Genomic DNA, 17,286 nt, shown 5'->3' on the forward strand with positions numbered 1-17,286 from the left:
TTGAAATATTCACACAATTAAGTAATTTACTACTTATATGCTAATTCTACTTTACGGTAGGTCTAAATGGCAACTGTATGTTTGTTGAATACTATTTTATTACACATTTGTGAAAAATTATGTAGCCCTGAATTGAGCTCTTTTTGAGTGTCCATTCAATATGAACACCAATGTCCTCTGTTGTGAGCGACTTCTTATAGTTGAATGGAAAAGAATAAGGAAATTATCCTACTACTCGCGGAAGCATGTTATTTGTAAGATTACGGACAAAATACTTAGGGCTAACTATTTTGTCAGTATTCCCGTCATTCATTCATTGTGGAGTGGAATACGTAATGATAAGGCTAGTCATACATCACAGATACTAAATATAGAAGACTGATCTGGTTTATATAACTGTTCCAATCTTATAAATAATGTGTGTCCGCTAGAACTTAATAAGTCAGCCCAGTGTATTAATATGTAGCTAATTGGCGATATATATGGTTGAGGGGAAAAGAATTCGGCCACCCTACCCCATTACCTGCTGGTCTACTTGCCTTGTTAGTATCACTTTAGAGGTTCAGACATCTTTGAACAGTTGACTGAACAACTTAGTTAGCCTAATTATAATTTACCTAAATCTTTGTTTTTCTTTAAACAGTATATCTACAGTATTTGGTATTTTTCACAACTGGAATTATTGCATAACGTTAATATAAAAATGTTAATGACGAAAATAAAAGAAATTGTAATAAAACGCATATAAAAGCGTTAGTACGTAAATTTAATTACTGCCATTTTGAAATAATGTTTACAACTTGTTGAATGAAAGAGAAAATATAATAATTAATTAAAATGGAGTTTTAACATCGAATGTGCACGAGGGAATAATCTCTGCACTGATAAACCACGAGGTGCAGACAGAATGGCTTTATAAGGCAGGCTGTTAGTGGAAGTTAAGGTAAAATTTTCATTTTCTCATTGTCACATCAAAGTATAATATACCGTCCTTCTTTAATTAATATATTACTCTTCTATAGCGATAGGTTTTAATATTACATTTCCTTTTGTCAAATTCAACATCTCGTCGAGCCTGAAAACCAATAAAATTGCTGAATGCTAACAACAAAAAACGTATCATAAAAAACTGGTCGACCAGAAGCACACCGATGCAGTGTCAGTCAAACGTGAGATTGTACCGATAGTGGAATAAAATTAATATCATATGAAACTACATAAAAACTTATAAAAATCAAGCAATGAGAGTGATTCGAACGCCATAATATTTGTTTGGTACCGACAAATAATAAAACATTATACCATTGAGCTATGACACACTTCGACTACAAGGCTTTGTCGATCTCCATTCCACATGTATACCCGGTGAACATTGCGGGCAGCTCGAAAATCTATTCTTTGTTAAATTCGTGTATTTGGAAGTTTCGTCAATTATATCATTGTCTAGGTTAGGAGACACAATGGCAGAATAGAGTTAGATTGTTCGTAAAGCCGTGGGAAGTAAAACAGTAGGCTAAGCGGGATCATGAGGATAGTATGGTAGACTCTACTACTCCATGGCCACCATGAAGACTGGAAGTAAAACAGTAGGCTAAGCGGGATCATGAAGATAGTTCGGTAGAGCTCTACTCATGGCCACCATGAAGACTGGAAGTAAAACAGTAGGCTAAACGGGATCACGAAGATAGTTCGGTAGAGCTCTACTCATGGCCACCATGAAGACTGGAAGTAAAACAGTAGGCTAAGCAGGATCATGAAGATAGTTCGGTAGAGCTCTACTCATGGCCACCATGAAGACTGGAAGTAAAACAGTAGGCTAAGTGGGGTCATGAAGATAGTTCGGTAGACTCTACTACTCCATGGCCACCATGAAGACTGGAAGTAAAACAGTAGGCTAAGCGGGATCATGAAGATAGTTCGGTAGACTCTACTACTCCATGGCCACCATGAAGACTGGAAGTAAAACAGTAGGCTAAGCGGGATCATGAAGATAGTTCGGTAGAGCTCTACTCCATGGCCACCATGAAGACTGGAAGTAAAACAGTAGGCTAAGCGGGATCATGAAGATAGTTCGGTAGAGCTCTACTCCATGGCCACCATGAAGACTGGAAGTAAAACAGTAGGCTAAGCGGGATCATGAAGATAGTTCAGTAGAGCTCTACTCATGGCCACCATGAAGACTGGAAGTAAAACAGTAGGCTAAGCGGGATCATGAAGATAGTTCGGTAGACTCTATTCATGGTCACCATAAAGACTGGAAGTAAAACAGTAGGCTAAGCGGGATCATGAAGATAGTTCGGTAGACTCTACTACTCCATGGCCACCATGAAGACTGGAAGTAAAACAGTAGGCTAAGCGGGATCATGAAGATAGTTCGGTAGAGCTCTACTACTCCATGGCCACCATGAAGACTGGAAGTAAAACAGTAGGCTAAGCGGGATCATGAAGATAGTTCAGTACAGCTCTACTCATGGCCACCATGAAGACTGGAAGTAAAACAGTAGGCTATGCGGGGTCATGAAGATAGTTCGGTAGACTCTACTACTCCATGGCCACCATGAAGACTGGAAGTAAAACAGTAGGCTAAGCGGGATCATGAAGATAGTTCGGTAGAGCTCTACTCATGGCCACCATGAAGACTGGAAGTAAAACAGTAGGCTAAGTGGGATCATGAAGATAGTTCGGTAGAGCTCTACTCATGGCCACCATGAAGACTGGAAGTAAAACAGTAGGCTAAGCGGGATCATGAAGATAGTTCGGTAGAGCTCTACTCATGGCCACCATGAAGACTGGAAGTAAAACAGTAGGCTAAGCGCAAGAGGAGTAGAAATAGAAGAGAGGGGGTCAATCGTATCTATTCCCTGTTAATCGCTGTTAATTCTATGGCACTGCCACAATGAGCGCTAACATCGCCTCTTACCAACATTCCGTCACTGATTTTAGACTCCTGGAAATGGAGAATGAACTTGCGTGCTCTTGGTTTAAGTTGTTAGTCCTGGAACAATTTCTTGCCGTATTTCAAGAACTGAAGAAGAAGACATATTGAATTTTCTTGCCTAGGCGAGGGAAGGATGGCCGGACGAATTAAATGCGAATATCCGTACTGCGGAAGTAAGAAGAGTAGTCACCACTCGAAATGTTTCTTCAAAATACCTGGGATAGTGAGAGGTGAGTTTTCATTTACAATATATAGCAATGTTATCACTTATAACTAATTTGATATACTTGTAAATTTTGCTAGCCACGTGCATCATTTTAAATTATATAGGTTAGGTTATCAGATGTTAATTCATACACACATATACAGAATTTGTAACATCTAGTTACATATTAACATACTTTTATTATTATTTCTATTGATAGAATATATATATATATATATATATATATATAGAAGATGCATTTTTTGTTTTTATTTTCGAAGCTTTTTATACAGTGCAGGAGAAACTTTGCTGTTTTGCGCACCACACACGGGAGAAAAAAAGTTATTTCAAACACTGAATATAACCAATAAAATTGCAGCAAACCACGTCGTGTCGTGTGCAGCTTGGTACCGGAGTTTCAATATTCCGATAGAAAAAAATAGAGTAATAGACCTTTTCCTTGAATATTCTCCGCGTGGTATTATTACTTGAGACCTTTACATATTTATAACATTTATTATAAAAATAATAGTAATATTTATAATAATAATAATAATAATAATAATAATAATAATAATAATAATAATAATACAAGTCTATTTATGATATAATTAAATGTTATATAGGCTATACTGTATATGTGTATGAAATTACCGTAAGCACAGGAACGTGACTTCGTGGCACTTTATAAAATCACTCTGATAGCCTATAAAGTGAAAGGGAACAGCTGCAGTGAGCTATGATGATGTAGCTTATACTTAAACCATTTTATGACATATTTTATCCACCTATATTTTATTTTATTTTTTGTTTCGCCTACATTGTATTTTTACAAATGTTGTCTTTAAATACGAATTTTTTCCTGGACCAAAATTAGGCCTACAATAGAAATGATGAGATAATTAGTATTTTAACGTGAAGCTGACTGGAGGAGTTTATTTTAATTTTTCTTGGTTCTCAAAGTGATTTTATTAAGTGTCATGAAATGGTTTTCCTGTGCTCATAATTTATATTTATTTTACACTTTATTTCAATTTTTTTTCAGATCCAAGGCATGCCTAGAAGCATTGGGCATATAAGATCTGATGGTTAAAGAGCCCAACAAACTGCACAACAGCTTTCGGGAGCCATACCTTGCAAAGTTGAAGCTATCTCCAATGGTCAAGGTAACTTACTTAAGTAACTGCAAGCCTTTTATATTATGCAATTTCAGTGCTTCATATCTATACCTATAAATTCTGTCGTAATTGCAAATTGTGAATGAATACATAAAGAAAAGCCATTCACACAAATAGTGAAGTATCAGGCTAAGTAGATCCCATAATTGGGGCGAATAATGGTCTGTATTGCAATCTGCTAACTGGGCAGGAGGAACGAAAATGTTACATCGTCATTCCACTCATAAATAATTTACTATTGGACGGGCAACATACACCGTTATTCCATCAATATGTTTTGTACACTAAGCAAAGTATAGATTGTATGTTACTGAAAGTCATATTACACATCGGAGAAGTTTGTAACATTATGAACAGACTAATAATGAAGACAATGACAAACACAGTTTTTAAATGTTGACTATAAGAGAGTAACACATTTTAAACAGTTCCTTTCTGACATCAAGAGCAAGCTGTGAGCACATCTTGAAAGAATTTCCGCAAATCTGTTCCTGAAACGAAATAACTTGATAACATTCTAAGATAAAGTATAATGGCAAAAATTGTAACATAAACCATTATTCGGCCCAACGCTTCAATTGTAACCTCTATCCTTGGTGGTACAGGACTACTTACTCTTGCTGTCAGTTCATAATTTTAACCTTTTGGTTGTTTTATTTTGTACGGGAAGAAACAGAGGACCCCCGCCAGAGAGGCTGGTGAACCCTCAAGAGAGGAGAGGCAGTGAGAAGAGGCTGGGGAGCCCCCAAGAATGCAAACCACGGCCACACCGATAGTAACACTGAAGAGGAGGAAAATTTGCAGTCTTTGAGTACAACTGCATCATCTGAGAGGAAGAGTCCTCAAGACCAAACAGAGAGATCTGAAGATTGACATTGCCCTTGCAACTTTAAGGAAGAAGGTTCCCGGGCCATTATATGAATTGGTAAAAAATTGTGTCTCCTCAAATGCAAGGTATGTGCAGAGAGTTCGGTGGTCACCGGAATTGAAAGCAAAGGCTCTTAATATTTATTTACAGAGCCCAAGTGCCTATAGAATGATTAGGAAGTTATTAAATTTCCCTTCTAAGGCTACATTGCTTAGAGTTTTGCGAAAGTATACCACTGATGTTGGTTTTAGTGACAAATTATTCGACAGACTAAGGAATGCCTGTAGTAAGATGACTCACACTGACAGAGTAGGTTGCCTTATGTGGGATGAAATATCTTTAAAAGCAGTGTTGACAAGCAATAAATGTCTGCAGCAACTAAATGGCTTAATGTCCGTGTTGCACTATTGAACATATACCAGGAGTAGCAGAATTTGCTAAGAAGTAATTCATTACCTGCTTGTAATAAAGACATAGACCACTCACCATAGACACAAGCATCTGATTTGCAGGTTTACCTGACAAGTGTTTTTCAAATCTTTGAAACCCATCAACAAAATCATCATTATTGTTACAAGCCAAGCTGATTTTAGTGGTATTTCATCGCATATGAGACAGCACAGCTCATCTATGTCATTCATTTTGTCACAAGCATATTTTAGCTTATCCAGTATTTTCTCACAAAACCCAACATCATTTGTATATAAGGCAAACTTTTGTAGAAGAGTGGCTTTACAAGGAATACTCAATAATTTTCTAACAATTCTGTTTCACTTGTACTGTGTAAGTAGATATTAAGGGCTTTACATTTGAATTCTGTTAACCAGGGACATTCCTGTACAAATCATGAACCAGAGGATTGTCTGCAGGATTGTATATGTAAAATAATATTAACATTACTTTTCAAATACAACTTTATCTTCGCTGGCACTCCTCTTCTTCATGTCAACGAGAACTGCAGATGTGAGAAGTTTTGCACCTAATGTGCTTGTGAAACTGGATGCAGAAAAGTGATGTGCACATTTACTGATACTGTGGTATTGTGGCCAAATGAGTATGTTTTCTTTGTGTATTTTTGATTTAAGATTTTGCATGTTTAATTTTAGTTGCTATTTATTGCTATTTTGTATTGTTCTTGTATTTTTGTTACATTATGTTTCTTGTTATGATTTGGTATTTTTCTCAAACAAAAGGAACCTAAATTAACTACAATACGAAGTAACTCAAGGCAATAATATTTTTTTTTTCTTGAAATAACATCATAATATCAAACACAGGACCGATGTTGTTGGCATATTTCAACAAAGCCTGTGAAATGTACTGTAGACTCTATTTACCATAATCGCAATGTTGGAATATAAAGTTATTGTATTCTGTACTAGCATTTAGAATATTTTCATATTAAATGACAAATTATGCCATTGAGGAAATAAGTACAGTAGTAGGTGCTACATATACGTTGCAATTCTTAAACCTGTACAACTTAACTGAAATCAACAAATGCTGAGTTTTTGGCAATAAACCCATTAACTCTCTTACTCTACTCTCTAATATTCCCCACAGGCAGCTTAAAATTTCATGTTGAAGTTTACAAACTGGCATAATGTAATTAAATATTAATTTTTATTGTTTTAATTTTATGTTTATCATGTACTGTGTATGATTTTATTTCTTCAGTTTGTTATATTTGTGTTTCTCAGAGAAATGGAACTTAAATTAACTAACTACAACACTAATGTTCGTAATATTTGAACACAAAATTACACTAGTGAATACAATATTTTCCAATATTCCCCACATATAGTCCAAAATGTAATGTAGAAGTTCATGAACAAACTGACATAATGTCATTAAGTGTTAATCTTAAAAAAAATATTTGTGCATGATTGCCTTCAATGTAACCAGAAGACTTTACACATTATAGCTACTTATTTGGAGACAATAAGAACACAGCATTGTAGACTCCAATTTCTACTAAGGGTGATTTGAAATTATTTTCCTTACAACACAATAATAACTAATGGTAGTATATCAGAAAATATCAGAAAATTAAGCGGTTAGCTGACTTCAAAGAGCAGAGATTACTTCATTAATAAATATGTAGAGTGTTAAGAATGTTTAGGTATGATTTTTTTCTTTGTGTAACATTTACTACTATATTGTTAATATTATATATATATATATATATATATATATATATATATATGTATATATATTACCTATCGTGAGCTCACGATCTTTTCTCTATTACAGTAAAACATCAAACAGTTAATTTCAATAAAGATCTTTGTGTTTATGTACAAAATGAAATATTGTTAATAAATAAATCTAATACATTCCAACATAACAGATTTGCTTGGTCATGTCTAAATCATTTCCAATTTCACAGTCCATTTCCTACCTCTACTACTCTACTTCATGAGATATCTCGTTCTGAAAACATTTATGGTATTGTAATTTACAAAAAAAGAATTGTAATAGGGATGGTTACATTTCAAACATTCATGTTAATATGAATGTAACGGGGATGTGCAAAGAAGTATTTTGAAATTCCCGCTATTTCCGGTGCAGGAAGTCGTTTGAAAATACCGCCATTTTTTGTGCATGTGGCGCTCCACTGCTGGTAAAAAGAAGCTTCTTGACAGATTACACTTAATCCGCCTCTTGAGCCCCTCTCTTCTATTCTACTCCTCATGGCTAAGCGGGATCATGAAGATAGTTCGGTAGAGCTCTACTCATGGCCACCATGAAGACTGGAAGTAAAACAGTAGGCTAAGCGGGATCATGAAGATAGTTCGGTAGACTCTACTACTCCATGGCCACCATGAAGACTAGAAGTAAAACAGTAGACTAAGCGGGATCATGAAGATAGTTCGGTAGACTCTACTACTCCATGGCCACCATGAAGACTGGAAGTAAAATAGTAGGCTAAGCGGGATCATGAAGATAGTTTGGTAGACTCTACTACTCATGGCCACCATGAAGACTGGAAGTAAAACAGTAGGCTAAGAGGGATCATGAAGATAGTTCGGTAGAGCTCTACTCCATGGCCACCATGAAGACTGGAAGTAAAACAGTAGGCCAAGCGGGATCATGAAGATAGTTCGGTAGAGCTCTACTCCATGGCCACTATGAAGACTGGAAGTAAAACAGTAGGCTAAGCGGGATCATGAAGATAGTTCGGTAGAGCTCTACTCCATGGCCACCATGAAGACTGGAAGTAAAACAGTAGGCTAAGCGAGATCATGAAGATAGTTCAGTAGAGCTCTACTCCATGGCCACCATGAAGACTGGAAGTAAAACAGTAGGCTAAGCGGGATCATGAAGATAGTTCGGTAGAGTTCTACTCCATGGCCACCATGAAGATTGGAAGTAAAACAGTAGGCTAAGCGGGATCATGAAGATAGTTCGGTAGAGCTCTACTCATGGCCACCATGAAGACTGGAAGTAAAACAGTAGGCTAAGCGGGATCATGAAGATAGTTCGGTAGAGCTCTACTCCATGGCCACCATGAAGACTGGAAGTAAAACAGTAGGCTAAGCGGGATCATGAAGATAGTTCGGTAGAGCTCTACTCATGGCCACCATGAAGACTGGAAGTAAAACAGTAGGCTAAGCGGGATCATGAAGATAGTTCGGTAGAGCTCTACTCCATGGCCACCATGAAGACCGGAAGTAAAACAGCAGGCTAAGAGAGATCATGAAGATAGTTCGGTAGAGGTTTTTTTCTTGTGAAAAACATAATTTGCGCAATAAATACGGAAAATAGCTTATTTTTTTAATTTCCTTTGTTTTAACAGAAAATTATGTCTAATTTTAATGGAAATACTTGTGCACACTTGAAGCTTATTGAGTTTAATATCTTATTTATATACGGTGAACCTAATTAAAAATAGTTTTGCCTGCCAGTTAATACATAGCTCGGCCACCTCTAGGGAACGTTGTTTTCGGCTGTGTGAACATAAAAGAAAAATTTTAGCGGTACTTCATACCATTAGTTTTTGTCAAACCATTCTGCTATCTCAGCACGAAATAAGGAATTTAACGATTGCATAATGCAGGGAATGAATCTTTGCAAACCATTTTCATTCTATGTACTTCGTAGGTTTAGCAGATAGTTCCCGAAGTAAAGTGATGGTGTAAAAAACCGAAATAAGTGCATCTTCTCGTGTCGTGAAATACCGTACCATGTGTTTTATTTAAGTGATGATCACATTGTTAAGTTTTACAAGAAGCCTTCAGTAAAATATGAAAATATTGCAACTTCTTGTATGTTGCAGTTTGCCCATTTCATTGATCGGAAGTTAAATTAATAATTATGCTATTTACTTCAATATATATTGCAGTCCATAATGTCCTTTAACTAAATAATATAGGAAATATTACAATAATCTTACATCTTATGCGAAAATTAATAATAATAATAATAATAATAATAATAATAATAATAATAATAATAATAATACATATATAAAATTTGAAATGGTAATGAAAATTGCCGAAAAACGGCTGAACGGATTATCATTAACGACTCCTCATTTTCAAGCTTGGCATCCAAGGATATGCGGAAAAATAGTAGTTTTTAGTGAAGTGTCATTTTTCCTACATAATTTTCCTATTTTCCAAAATTCATCTGTCATCAGTTTTGAGAACTAATACCATACGAAGGTCATGGTGAAGGTCATGATCTGAATGATTACTGACATATTTAGAGCTCGGATTCTCTGACGTCATAATGGCAATAAGTCGATCTTCATTTGGGTAATTTATTTAGAACGTTCCTATGTTGGTTATTAAGAACTTTAACACTTATAAAAACAATCTATAGGTCTGATTCTATGGTGTGTAATTTTCTAAGTACAGCTATGTAATAACCAAAAAACTTAAGAATGTTTGTTGATATTATTTCCATTAAAAATGAAATATTATTGTAGTTACATACACACTAATGCTATATTGATGATATGGAAGGGCAATCTTTTGGAGTTATATAAGTAGACATAAAGAATATCTTAAATTAGAAATTCATTTCTATATATCGAATAAATTTTATTCAGCTTCCTCCAAGTGAAATTTACTGAATGACGGATATAAAGTGTATATATATATATTACTGAAAACTACAAAACTTATGTAAGATAAAAACATTGTTCTTAAAAATGAAATATTTTTACAGTTATTAATCAAGTGGTGTGAGTTTTTTTATACCGTATTTTAATAACGGTGTCGTGTAGGTATTTATGTGTGTGATTCTATAATTTTCCTAGGTAGTAGTGCAATGCTATGGAAGAGGACTTAGTAATTGAGTCTTGCTTCCTATTTAGCTACGTCTTTAGTAATTAATTACATATTAAAATTAATTTCAAATTTCCTTCGGTTTTATCCATTAGATTTGTGATCACTGCCAAGCATAACATTTTGTTGGAGTGATAATAGCAGACATTTCACTTCTTGCTGCCGTGATGAGTTAGTTTATTTCCTGCAACCAGCAAGGAATGAAACACTGAACTGCTAATGATTTACGATGAACAATCTTATTTAGGACATGTAAGATTCTACAATTCTTATATAGCATTCGCCTCATTTTCCACATCTCAGGAATAGATTCCTCACAACAGGAGGAAAATGTATGGGATAATACATAAATAAACTTACGACTCTGACCTTCCGCCATTAACAATTTATTACGAGTTTATGGCCAGTTATACGTCATTGATTCAACACATGCTAGTGGCCAAATGATGTCCAGCATTTACAGGTACCTAATACTTTCAAAACGTGTCAGATATTGTTCCTAACAATCTTCAAGCTATTTTCTACAAAAATGCAGGACAAATGAAGAAAACGTGAGATCTGCAGATTTAAGTTTCGTTGGTCGTTGGGTTAAATCAATGGCGATACAATAAACTTACTGCAGAGGACATTGTGGGCGGTTTTGTCTGCGAAGATGGTGAGTAACCAAAATACCGTTGGCCCGTGTTCGATTCCTGGTCAGGTCTAAAATTTTTTCATTGAAAAAATCCATAGGGACACTTGTGGCAGACAAGGCCTGGACCAGAGTACCTTAGTGTGGGTTTGGCTAGCGCAATAGATCGCAGTGCTGGGCCATAGTGCCCCTCTGTTAAATTCAATTCAATACCCCGATCGAGAATCTGGTTTCGCGGCCAGACGCACTAACCTTTACTCCACAGATGTGGACTTCTAAAAGTTTATCGAATGTTTCACGTTGGTTAGTTACTGTGATGCAGTTAGTAGTGTGTCATCATGTCGTTTTCTGCGAGCAAGAGTGGCATTACTACCAGGGCTCATCTCCCCACAGCGGGTACTTTTGTAAGATGTGAATGAGGAGAGGGGGAGGACGTGAAGGTGGTGAAGAAGGATGGTGATAATGGCGACGGCAACAGACAGACTGGGCTGTATATTATTATAAAACTGGCATGTAGGCCTATGTCTCCTGTAACAGATGAGCACAACATTAATATTGCTTATTGCAGCCCCAAAGAGATCAAAGATTTTTTTAGAATGTAGGATTTCACGGCCGGTGTCAATAGGATAGATATTTTCCGGGCCAGAGGCCCGTGGTCTGTCAGTAATACATGGCGGAAACATAGCAAAGGTGTGGGATTGCGCATGCTGTTATGATAGCGGCTGAGGCGTGTGACGTCATCTTCACTGCAGAGAGCGATCGCAGCTCATTGCGTTGTGTACATTTTCTTTAATATACTTAACTAGACATTAATATTACGACACACAATGAGTCATTGTGCAGTGTACGGTTGCAGTAATCATTATAGAAAAACCAGAGGCAGTAATATTAAACATTTTTCTTTCTCGAAAGATAAACATCTTCGTGAAAAATGGGAGGATTGTTGCAAACGCCAAGACACTCTACCAAAATCACGTAAGTTCATATTCTTTACATCTTTGTATTGATAGAATAGTATGTTTCAATATATTTGTGAGTTGGTTTATCTAACGGATACTAAGTTATAGACTGAAAACAATCATAAATATATTGAAACTTCTTAACTTATCGGATTCATAACAATGTCAATAAAGGATATTAAGTTTTCAGTATAGCCTACCATACTATGCTTATTTATAAGAACTGACGCTAATTGTAACACTCAATTATTATAATAATATCTAGCTATGTCTTTTCAGCATGTATATGCTCACAGTATTTCAAAGATGATGACTTTGATATAACAATGCAGCAGAGATTGCTAGGCTATTCACCAGTTCGTGCACGGAAACTTAAACCTGATGCTATACCTACAATAAATATACCTGGAGGCAAACATTCAGCAAATGCGTCAACTAGAATGGATCATCTAGGTGCAAAACAACTGCACTCTTTACCGTTTCAAAATAAACTGAACTGCCAAGCGTCCGGCTAATACAATGGCTGGCGGTATTTTCTTTGAATTTAAGTCTGAATGGGCATTATTGAGTGTTGATACTGGCTACTCTTATTACAGAGTTAGCGGCGTCTCTCAGCAGAAATCAGTTCTCCTCTTCCGCCAGAAGTAATTACGACATTAGTTAGAACAAAAACATTTATTAGAATTAAAGAAATTTAGAATGGTGAAATTACATTATGCGTGTATGTGGAATAGTAAGGTAAATAATGTAGTAGACTATATTATGTCTCCAATAGCCTAAATCTATAAAAATATTTGTTTACTATATGACAAATTATTCCAAGAAATGCATATACATATATGTTAATGAAGGTTCAAAAGTACATATTTGAATTCATGTATAAAATAATGTATGTTATAAATAACTGTATAGCTCTAAGTATGTATTGTAATTATTATAAACGCACGTGTATATTACAGAAGGCAATTATTAATGACACACTGCCATATCACATTGTTTTTTTAAACTTGTTTTAATATGTAATGGATCACAATTTTATTACGTTATCATTTCAAGGTAGTCCCTATTGTACTTGAATCCATGTATAGCTAATATAATGTCTGTGTATATTACAGAAGGGAATTATTATCGTCGCACTGCCATATTACATTATTTCTTGATTCTTGAATTTAATTTATTGTTCTCTATTTTATAATGTTATCACTACAAGGTAGACCCTATTATAGCCTTTACTGTAAATATTTACTGAATACACAAACCATGATTTTTATTTATTCATTTAAATGTATGGATACTGATCTAAGCATCAACAATCTGTTATGTTGACTGTGTCATTCGACTGCGGCCTGCAGTGAAGGTGACGTCATGTGCAGACTGAACGAAAACACGCACAGCTTGTCCCACACCTCTACTATGTTTCCACCTTGTCAGTAATACAACCAAACGTTTCGTCCACTATGCTGGTGCACATCTTCAGTGGCGTGGTACACGTGAGTGGAGAGATCTGCTGTGCGTATCAAGGACGACTGGTAGCACCTCGATATTTCAAGTGTGGGAGGATTGTGGCTTGTCGCTGTCGCCGCGTGACTTCGATGTCCTGATTGGTTGTCATAGTGTCCAATTGTCGGAGAAAGGGTTTGGTGTGTGTGCTTCTGAGGGCCGGGTACCAAGCTTTGTTGACCTTGAGTCCTTCCTTACGATTAAAATTGTTTTTGTGTCTGTGTATTTCAATAGCCTCCTGATGTAACCTGGCTAGAAGTGTGGCGTACTGCTTAGGATGACGGTGTCCTTGAACCTGATGTTGTGATCGCCATCTTTAAAAGCATGCTCGGCTACGTCTGACTTGTTCACGTGACCTAGACGGCAGTTCCTTCTATGCTCGGTGATTCGGGTGTTGAAGCTACACGGCGTTGTGCCTATGTACGCTGACCCGAGGAACAAGGGATTCTGTATAGGTACTCCAGCTGATAAAAGTCGGTCACGTTTGTCCTCGGCTGACCATAAGCCTAGTAGGTATGAAGATTGTCTCCACATTGTGTTGTGGTATCTTGCCACTGGAGCAGTAGATGCAACATTTGGTTGTATTACTGACAGACCAAGGCCCTCTAGCCCGGAAAATACCAATCCTAAAGATTTGTTTTCTTTTAATTTTTGGAACTAAATAAATTACTATGTACATGTGGGCAAGTGTACAATTATTATTTATTCTGTATCTCAACTAAGTTGAGAGGGATTCACTCCCCCCACCACAGCTAACCTTGTTGATATTTTACATCAAATAACTGAGATTAATTACAGCATGTTGTGCTTTACCTGGCTCAGCTGTTGTTTATGTCTGCATTGATATGAAACAGACGTTTTGTCGCAAATAAAATTTATTAATGTTCTTGCAGAAGGTGATTGTCTATCGGTCCATCCTTGGTCTTGGCATTATTACCAGCTGTTACCACACTGACTGGCTTAGCTTCGCCAGGCCAGATCCGGGATGGATCCTTGTACTTAAGTTCACTTTGGCTAATTAAGGAACTTTTTTTCAAATGCAGATAACTACAGTTTTTGTGAAAACCGAGATTTTTATGTTTTCGTATAGTTTCAAGAAATACAATATTTTCTTTCTGTACAACTGAAAGGACAAATACTATGTCCTAACAATGCTGGATTCGACATTTATATAACGAAAGAAACAAACTTTAAAATAACTACAACTTTCAAATGTAGACGAAAAAAATTAAATATATCAAATCTTCAGTTCAGGTAGATATCAGTTTTGAAAAAAAAAAAAAAAACACTCCTCAATTGTGAGCCCTATATATGCAACGATTGTCCCAACTCCGACAGGTGGAACAGGTGGCATTTGTGAATCTGATGCTAACAGATAGGTCATCCTAACTTAGCCCTGGCAGAGCCAGAACGAGTCCCTGATAAGCCCAGGGCCCAAGCATTGAAAATCTGTATCCCTCCCAAAATTCTACCCCAACTTATTTTTAACTATTACAGATGACAGATGAAGTGAGGAGGTGGAATGATGGAGGGAAACAGGAATACCCCAAAAAACCCTCTGGTCTGCTTTGTCCAACACGAATTCTATCATGACCTGGCCAAGTATCAAACCCAGACCACTTGAATGAAGTGCTAGCATGCTAGTGCTTATGGCACAATCACAGCCTAATATTGTAATTTTTTGTACAGTCGCCCCCAAGAAAAAGTGTCTGAACTCTTGTTTAGATCAAAATTAAAGTTTTAACGCACAGTTATCTGTAGTCATTTGATGGGTATCTGGCCTCCTAGCTGATAATGGATCATCGAGAGTTAAATGAGTAAAGCTGTCTGTGTTCTAGTGGACAGAACTCTGGTCTCATATGCAGAAGACTTGGGTTCAATCCTGGCTGGAAAACTTTATTATGTAATTTTTAATTCCTTGTGATTCTTATAGTCTCTAAGTATATTGTATACCATTTTTTATCGTATGGCACACCATGAACACACAACAGTTTTTTTTTAACTCTAGAACAGCGGTTCCCAAAGTGTGCTACGCGGAGCTGATTCTCCATCCGCGGCAGTTATGAAGATGTAAAAAGTGACGAACTCCATGCAGTTCAGACAAAATTTTTATCTCATGTGAAGACAAATAATGAGAAAGCACTGGAAGCGTCGTACTTGGTTAGTCATGACCTGGCCCTTGCTGGTAAACCTCACACCCTTGCTGAAGCTAATAAAACCACTATTAGTGACGGTAGTGAAGTGCATGGTGGATAGAAAAACTGCAAACTTAACCTCCGGTGACCTTATCAACTAACACTGTGCGTAATCGAATCCAGGATCTATCACACAATGTTAAAAATATCATAATTTCCCGTATCAGTCAAAGGAAATTTTCGCAACAACTTGACCAATCCACGGACGTTGCCGGATTAGCTGTGCTAATGACGTTTGTGCGGTACAAATTTTCAGGTTCTTTTCATGAAGATATTTCGTTCTGTAAGCCATTGCCATCCTCTACAAGTGGTACTGAATTCTTTTCTCTGATAAATGTCTTCATTGAAAACTCGATATCGTGCGACAATTTCATTGACATATGTACAGATGGCACAACGGCCATGGTAAGTCCTGTTGCTGGCGCTGTTACAAGGATCAAGAAAGCTTAAAAAAAAACTGCACAAATAGTCATTGTGTACTACACCGACATGCTCTCACAACGAAAAAAATGTCAGCATTATTAAAGCAGGTACTAGGCAACGCTGTCAAAATTATCAACTTTATTAAGGCACGACATTTGATGCGGCTACTCAAAATTCTGTGTGCAGATATGACAAGTATACACGAGTCATTGTTATTACACACATAAGTGCGATGGATGCGTGGTAAAGCGTCCATTTACTTGAACTTCGAACGGAAGTTTCTTCACTTTTGAATGACCAAAACAGTTTCCTAGCAGATTATTTGAATGATCAGGAATGGTTGTGCAAATTATGTTACTTGGCAGACACTTTTTAAAAAAATAAACGAATTTAGTACATCCATACAAGGGAAATGGAAGACTATATTCGAGCTAATAACATAATTGTCATGCTGAAGAAAAAGATACCATCCTACATAGAAAGCATGATAATATGGATCTGGCATGTTTCTCATGGACTTCAAACTTTATAGAAGAAAACAACATAATCATGAATGACTCATTCATAGCAATAATAAAAGAACACCTTCATAATTTGCTTCAAAATATGAATTCATACTTTCCATGGGACACTTAGGAATCGATTTGAATTAAATATGAGTGAATTGTGGAGCCATTTCCAGTGAAGTCAAAACCAGCAGCCCTCACTGCGGCAGATATGAGGTCCTTGTAGACATGGTTTCGGACTGCCACTCTCAGGCATCATTTAAAAGCAAACCACTTCCCGAATTTTGATCTCAGTCAGGGGAAGATCTTTCGATATTAAGTTCAAAAGCTAAATTGCTCTGCTGCTTTTGGTACTACATACCTCTGTGGAATGGCCTTTCGAGGTACACGGCTACAAAAACAAAATATCGAGCTCGTTTGGATGCAGAAGACGATATGAGTCTTCAACTAACTTCTGTGACACCGGACATTGACAAACTCTGCCGCAAGGAACAGGAACTTCGAGTATACATGTAACACTGTAACGTTTTTTAAATATATTAACTAATTATATCATTTTGTAAATTGAAATAATATTCTCTAGTTTTTT

Source organism: Periplaneta americana, chromosome 15 (assembly GCF_040183065.1).
Source record: "Periplaneta americana isolate PAMFEO1 chromosome 15, P.americana_PAMFEO1_priV1, whole genome shotgun sequence".
Classification (NCBI taxonomy): Eukaryota; Metazoa; Arthropoda; class Insecta; order Blattodea; family Blattidae; genus Periplaneta; species Periplaneta americana.